The 6372-nt window shown below is 39.8% G+C and overlaps 1 non-coding gene across 1 annotated transcript; it reads right to left on the bottom strand.

The window, feature by feature from the left end:
- Positions 1 to 2914: 2914 nt before the first annotated feature.
- Positions 2915 to 3022, bottom strand: LOC127746973 (small nucleolar RNA R71). Its single transcript, XR_008008778.1, has one exon. It is a non-coding gene; the product is annotated as a small nucleolar RNA R71 (small nucleolar RNA).
- Between the last annotated feature and the right edge of the window lie 3350 nt (positions 3023 to 6372).

Raw genomic sequence — 6372 nt, 5'->3', positions numbered from 1 at the left:
ATTCTTGTTCTAAGATATTCATTCGCACCCAAGAACTTGATGAATGTGATGATTATGTGACGCTCATCATCATTCTCACTTATGAACGCGTGCCTGACAACCACTTCTGTTCTACATGCAAACAAGGCTTGAATGTTTATCTCTTGGATTCCTTAATCAGAATCTTCGTGGTATAAGGTAGAATCCATTGGCGGCCATTCTTGAGAATCCGGAAGGTCTAAACCTTGTCTGTGGTATTCTGAGTATGATTCAGGGATTGAATGACTGTGACGAGCTTCAAACTCGCGATTGTGGGGCGTTAGTGACAGATGCAAAAGAATCACTGGATTCTATTCCGACATGATCGAGAACCGACAGATGAATAGCCGTGCTGTGACAGAGCGCGTTGAACATTTTCACTGAGAGGACGAGACTGTAGCCATTGACAATGGTGTTGCCCAACATACAGCTTGCCATGGAAAGGAATAAGAAGGATTGGATGAAGAAAGTAGGAAAGCAGAGAGACGGAAGGGACAAAGCATCTCCATACGCTTATCTGAAATTCTCACCAATGAATTACATAAGTATCTCTATCTTTATTTTATGTTTTATTCATCTTTTAATTATCAACCCTCCATAACCATTTGAATCCGCCTGACTGAGATTTACAAGATGACCATAGCCTGTTTCATACCAACAATCTCCGTGGGATCGACCCTTACTCGCGTAAGGTTTATTACTTGGACGACCCATTGCACTTGTTGGTTAGTTGTGCGAAGTTGTGATAAAGAGTTGAGATTGCAATTGAGCGTACCATGTTGATGGCGCCATTGATGATCACAATTTCATGCACCAAGTTTTTGGCACCGTTCATCTTGTTGCTTAGATTAGGTAATTGTATTTTATCTTGTTCTTCAGAGTTCTTAAGAATGAATTCTAGAGTTTCAGATGATGTTTTCATCATCACCAAAGCTGATTGATTCTCATCAATTTAGCTCTTGAATGTAATGTCCTACTGAAGCTTGGCTAGCCATGTCTAATCTTTTTTAGACTAAAGCTTTAGACTAACATTGCATGATTCCTGGAAATTCTTATTAAGAATTTTGATATCCTTATTTTCTTTTCCACTCAATTTTCGAAAAATCCAAAAAAATTATAAAATCTTAAAACCAAAAATAATTTTATGTTTCTTGTTTGAGTCTAGTGTCTAATTTTTAAGTTTGGTGTCCATTGCATGTTTTTAGTCTTCTAATTTTCGAAAATTACATGCATTATGTTCTTCATTGATCTTCAAGTTGTTCTTGATGATTTCCTTGCTCTGATCTTTAAATTCTCTTATCTTGAGTGTTTTGTTGTTTCTCATATGCATTCTCAACTTGTTAGTGTCAATAGCATACAAACTTCTAAGTTTGGTGTCTTGCATGCATTGTTTATTTGATTTTAGTTGTATTTTGATTATTCCTCATAATTAAAAATTCAAACAAATTTTTAATTTGTGTCTTTTCAAGTCAATAATACAGAGAATTGAAGATTCAGAACATGCAGCAGAGGAATTACACAGAAAAAGCTGGGCGTTCAAAACGCTCAGTGAAGAAGGAAAACTGGCGTTTAAACGCCAGCCAGGGTACCTGGCTGGGCGTTTAACACCCAAAAAGGTAGAGTTTTGGGCGTTAAACGCCCAGAATGGATACCATTCTGGCGTTTAACGCCAGGATGGCACAAGAGGGAAGATTTTGTTTTTAATTCAAATTTTTTCAAGTTTTCATAATTTTTCAAAATCAAATCTTTTTCAAATCATATATTTTCAATCATATCTTTTCAAAATCAATTTCTTTCCATTTTCAAAAATACTTGCTAACAATTAATGATTTGATTCAAAAATTTCAAGTATATTGCTTTTTCTTGTTAAGAAAGGTTTAATATCTAAATCATATCTTTTAATTTCTTGTTAGTCAAGTAATCAACTTTAATTTTAAAACTTTCTTTTTTTAATTTGATTTACAATCATATCTTTTCAATCATATCTTTTCAATCACATCTTTTTCAAAATTAATTTTCAATCATATCTTTTTGATTTCTAATTTCAAAATCTTTTTCAAAAATCACTTTATTTCTTTCCCAACTTTAATTTTCAAAAATCATTCTTCAATTTTTCAAAATTTCTTCAAAATCTTTTAATTTATTTTCGAAAATTCTTCCCCTCTTCTCACATCCTTCTATTTAAGGACTAGCACTCCTCCACTATCAACAATTCGAACTCTATCTCTCTTGATAAGTTCGAATTCTTCTTCTTCTACCTCCTCCTTCTATTCTTCTTTTTCTATGACATCTCAAGGAATCTCTATACTGTGACATAGAGGATTCCATATTTTCTTGTTCTCTTCTCTTTCATATGAGCAGGAGCAAAGACAAAAGCATTCTTGTTGAGGCTGACCCTGAACCTGAAAGGACCTTGAAGCGAAAGCTAAGAAAAGCTAAAGCACTACTCTCTGTAGAGGACCTAACAAAAATCTTCAAACAAGAAGAAGACATGGCAGCCAAAAACAACAACAATGCCAATAATGCAAGGAAGGTGCTGGGTGACTTTATTGCACCTACTCCCGACTTCTATGGGAGAAGCATCTCTATCCCTGCCATTGGAGCAAACAACTTTGAGCTTAAGCCTCAATTAGTTTCTCTAATGCAACAGAATTGCAAGTTCCATGGACTTCCATTGGAAGATCCTCATCAGTTTTTAGCTGAATTCTTGCAAATCTCTGACACTGTCAAGACCAATGGGGTTGACCCTGAGGTCTACAGACTTATGCTATTCCCTTTTGCTGTAAGAGACAAAGCTAGGATATGGTTGGACTCACAACCTAAAGAAAGCCTGAACTCTTGAAAAAAGCTAGTCAATGCCTTCTTGGCAAAGTTCTTTCCACCTCCAAAATTGAGTAAGCTTAGAGTGAAAATCCAAACCTTCAGACAGAAGGAAGGTGAATCCCTCTATGAAGCTTGGGAAAGATACAAACAATGGATCAGAAAATGTCCTTCTGACATGCTTTCTGAATGGAGCATCATAGGTATCTTCTATGATGGTCTGTCTGAACTGTCCAAGATGTCATTGGATAGCTCTGCTAGAGGATCTCTTCATCTGAAGATGACACTTGCAGAAGCTCAAGAACTCATTGAAATGGTTGCAAATAACCAATTCATGTACAAATCTAAAAGGAATCCTGTGAATGATTGATACTCTGAATGCCATATTGGCTCAGAACAAAATATTGACTCAGCAAGTCAATATGATTTTTCAAAGTCTGTCTGGAATGCAAGCTACACCAGGCAGTTCTAAGGATGCTTCATCTAAGGAAGAAGCTTATGATCCTGAGAACCCATCAATGGAAGAGGTGAATTACATGGGAGAACCCTATGGAAACACCTATAATCCTTCATGGAGAAATAATCCAAATCTCTCAAGGAAGAATCAACAGAAACCTCAACAAGGTTTCAACAACAATAATGGTGGAAGAAACAGGTTTAGCAATGGCAAGCCTTTTCCATCATCTTCTCAGCAACAGACAGAGAATTCTAAGCAGAGCCACTCTGACTTAGCAACCATGGTCTCTGATCTAATCAAAACCACTCAAAATTTTATGACTGAAAAAAGGTCCTCCATTAGAAACTTGGAGGCACAAGCGGGTCAGCTGAGTAAGAAAGTTACTGAACTCCCTCCTAGTACTCTTCCAAGCAATACAGAAGAGAATCTAAAAGGAGAGTGTAAGGCCATCAACATGGCCGAATTTGGAGAGGAGAAAGAGGCAGTGATCACCACTGAGGAAGACCTCAATGGACGTCCACCGGCCTCCAATGAGTTCCCTAATGAGGAACCATGGGAATCTGAGGCTCACACTGAGACCATAGAGATTCCATTGGATTTACTTCTGCCATTCATGAGCTCTGATGAGTATTCTTCTTCTGAAGAGGACGAAGATATCACTGAAGAGCAAGTTGCTAAGTACCTTGGAGCAATCATGAAGCTAAATGACAAGTTATTTGGTAATGAAACTTGGGAGGACGAACCTCCTTTGCTCACCAAAGAACTGGATGACTTGACTAGGCAGAGATTACCTCAAAAGAGACAGGACCCTGGGAAGTTCTCAATACCTTGTACATTAGGCACGATGACGTTCGAGAAGGCTCTGTGTGACCTAGGGTCAAGCATAAACCTCATGCCTCTCTCTGTAATGGAGAAGCTAGGGATCTTTGAGGTACAAGCTGCAAGAATCTCACTAGAGATGGCGGACAATTCAAGAAAACAAGCTTATGGACTTGTAGAGGATGTTCTGGTAAAGGTTGAAAACCATTACATCCCTACTGATTTCATAGTCCTAGAGACTGGAAAGTGCATGGATGAATCCATCATCCTTGGCAGACCCTTTCTAGCCACAGCAAAGGCTGTGATTGATGTTGATAGAGGAGAATCGATCATTCAAGTGAATGAAGAATCCTTTGTGTTTAAGGCTCAAAGATATCCCTCTGTAACCATGGAGAGGAAGCATGAAGAGCTTCTCTCAAAACAGAGTCAAACAGAGCCCCCACAGTCAAACTCTAAGTTTGGTGTTGGGAGGCCACAACCAAATTTTAAGTTTGGTGTTGAATCCCCACATTCAAACTCTAAGTTTGGTGTTGGGAGGTTCCAACATTACTCTGAACATCTGTGAGGCTCCATGAGGGCCCTTTGTCAAGCTACTGACATTAAAGAAGCGCTTGTTGGGAGGCAACCCAATGTTATATTTATCTATTTTCAATTGTTATTTTATGTTTTCTATAGGTTGATGATCATGTGAAGTCACAAAAACAATTGAAAAAGCAAAAACAGAATGAAAAATAGAAAGAAAAATAGCACACTCTGGAGGAAAAGCTTGCTGGCGTTTAAATGCCACTAAGGGCAGCAAATGGGCGTTTAACACCCAGTCTGGCACCATTCTGGGCGTTTAACGACAGAAAGGGGCACCAGACTGGCGTTTAACGCCAGAAAAGGACAGCAGCCCGGCGTTTAATGCCAGGATTGGCAGAAAGGGCATTTTGCACGCCACTTGGTGCAGGGATGAGCTATCCTTGACACCTCAGGATCTGTGGACCCCACAGGATCCCCACCTACCCCACCACTCTCTCTTTTCTTCACCCATTCACTAATCACCTCAATACCTCTTCCCAAAAAAAAAAACCCCTCACCTATCAAATCCCACCATTCTCTTCACCACGTACATCCATCCTTCATAAAACCCCACCTACCCCACCATCCAAATTCAAACCACTTTCCCTCCCGAACCCATCCATAATGGCCGAACCCTACCCCTCTCTCCACCCCTATATAAACCCTTCTTCACTCCTTCATTTTCACACAACCTAAACACTACTTCTCCCCCTTGGCCGAACCATAAAGCCCCGTCCATCTCCTCAATCTTCTTCTTCTACTCCTTTCTTTCTTCTTTTGCTCGAGGACGAGCAAACCTTTTAAGTTTGGTGTGGTAAAAGCATTGCTTTTTGTTTTTTCATAACCATTTATGGCATCTAAGGCTGGAGAAACCTCTAGAAAGAGGAAAGGGAAGGCAAAAGCTTCCACCTCCGAGTCATGGGAGATGGAGAGATTCATCTCAAGGGTGCATCAAGACCACTTCTATGAAGTTATGGCCATAAAGAAGGTGATCCCCGAGGTCCCTTTTAAACTCAAAAAGAGTGAATATCCGGAGATCCAACATGAGATCCGAAGAAGAGGTTGGGAAGTTCTTACCAACCCCATTCAACAAGTTGGAATCTTAATGGTTCAAGAGTTCTATGCCAACGCATGGATCACCAAGAACCATGATCAAAGTGTGAACCCAGACCCAAAGAATTGGCTTACAATGGTTCGGGGAAAATGCTTAGATTTTAGTCCGGAAAATATAAGGTTGGCATTCAACTTGCCCATGATGCAAGGAGATGAACACCCCTACACTAGAAGGGTCAACTTTGATCAAAGGTTGGACCAAGTCCTCATAGAAATTTGTGAAGAGGGCGTTCAATGGAAGAGAGATTCAAGAGGGAAGCCGGTTCAACTGAGAAGGCATGACCTCAAGCCCGTGGCTAGGGGATGGTTGGAGTTTATCCAACACTCAATCATTCCCACTAGTAACCGGTCCGAAGCTGCTATAGACTGGGCTATCATGATTCATAGCATCATGATTGGAGAGGAAGTAGAAGATCATGAGGTTATATCCCAAGAACTTTATAAGGTGGCGGACAAGTCCTCTACCTTGGCAAGGTTAGCCTTCCCTCATCTCATTTGTCACCTCTGTAATTCAGTTAGAATTAACATAGAGGGAGACATCCTCATTGATGAGGACAAGCCCATCACTAAGAAGAGGATGGAGT

The sequence above is a fragment of the Arachis duranensis genome, chromosome 4 (assembly GCF_000817695.3).
Source record: "Arachis duranensis cultivar V14167 chromosome 4, aradu.V14167.gnm2.J7QH, whole genome shotgun sequence".
In the NCBI taxonomy this organism is placed as follows: Eukaryota; Viridiplantae; Streptophyta; class Magnoliopsida; order Fabales; family Fabaceae; genus Arachis; species Arachis duranensis.
Note: the sequence above shows the minus strand (reverse complement) of the source record. Positions and strands in the feature narration are given on the sequence as shown.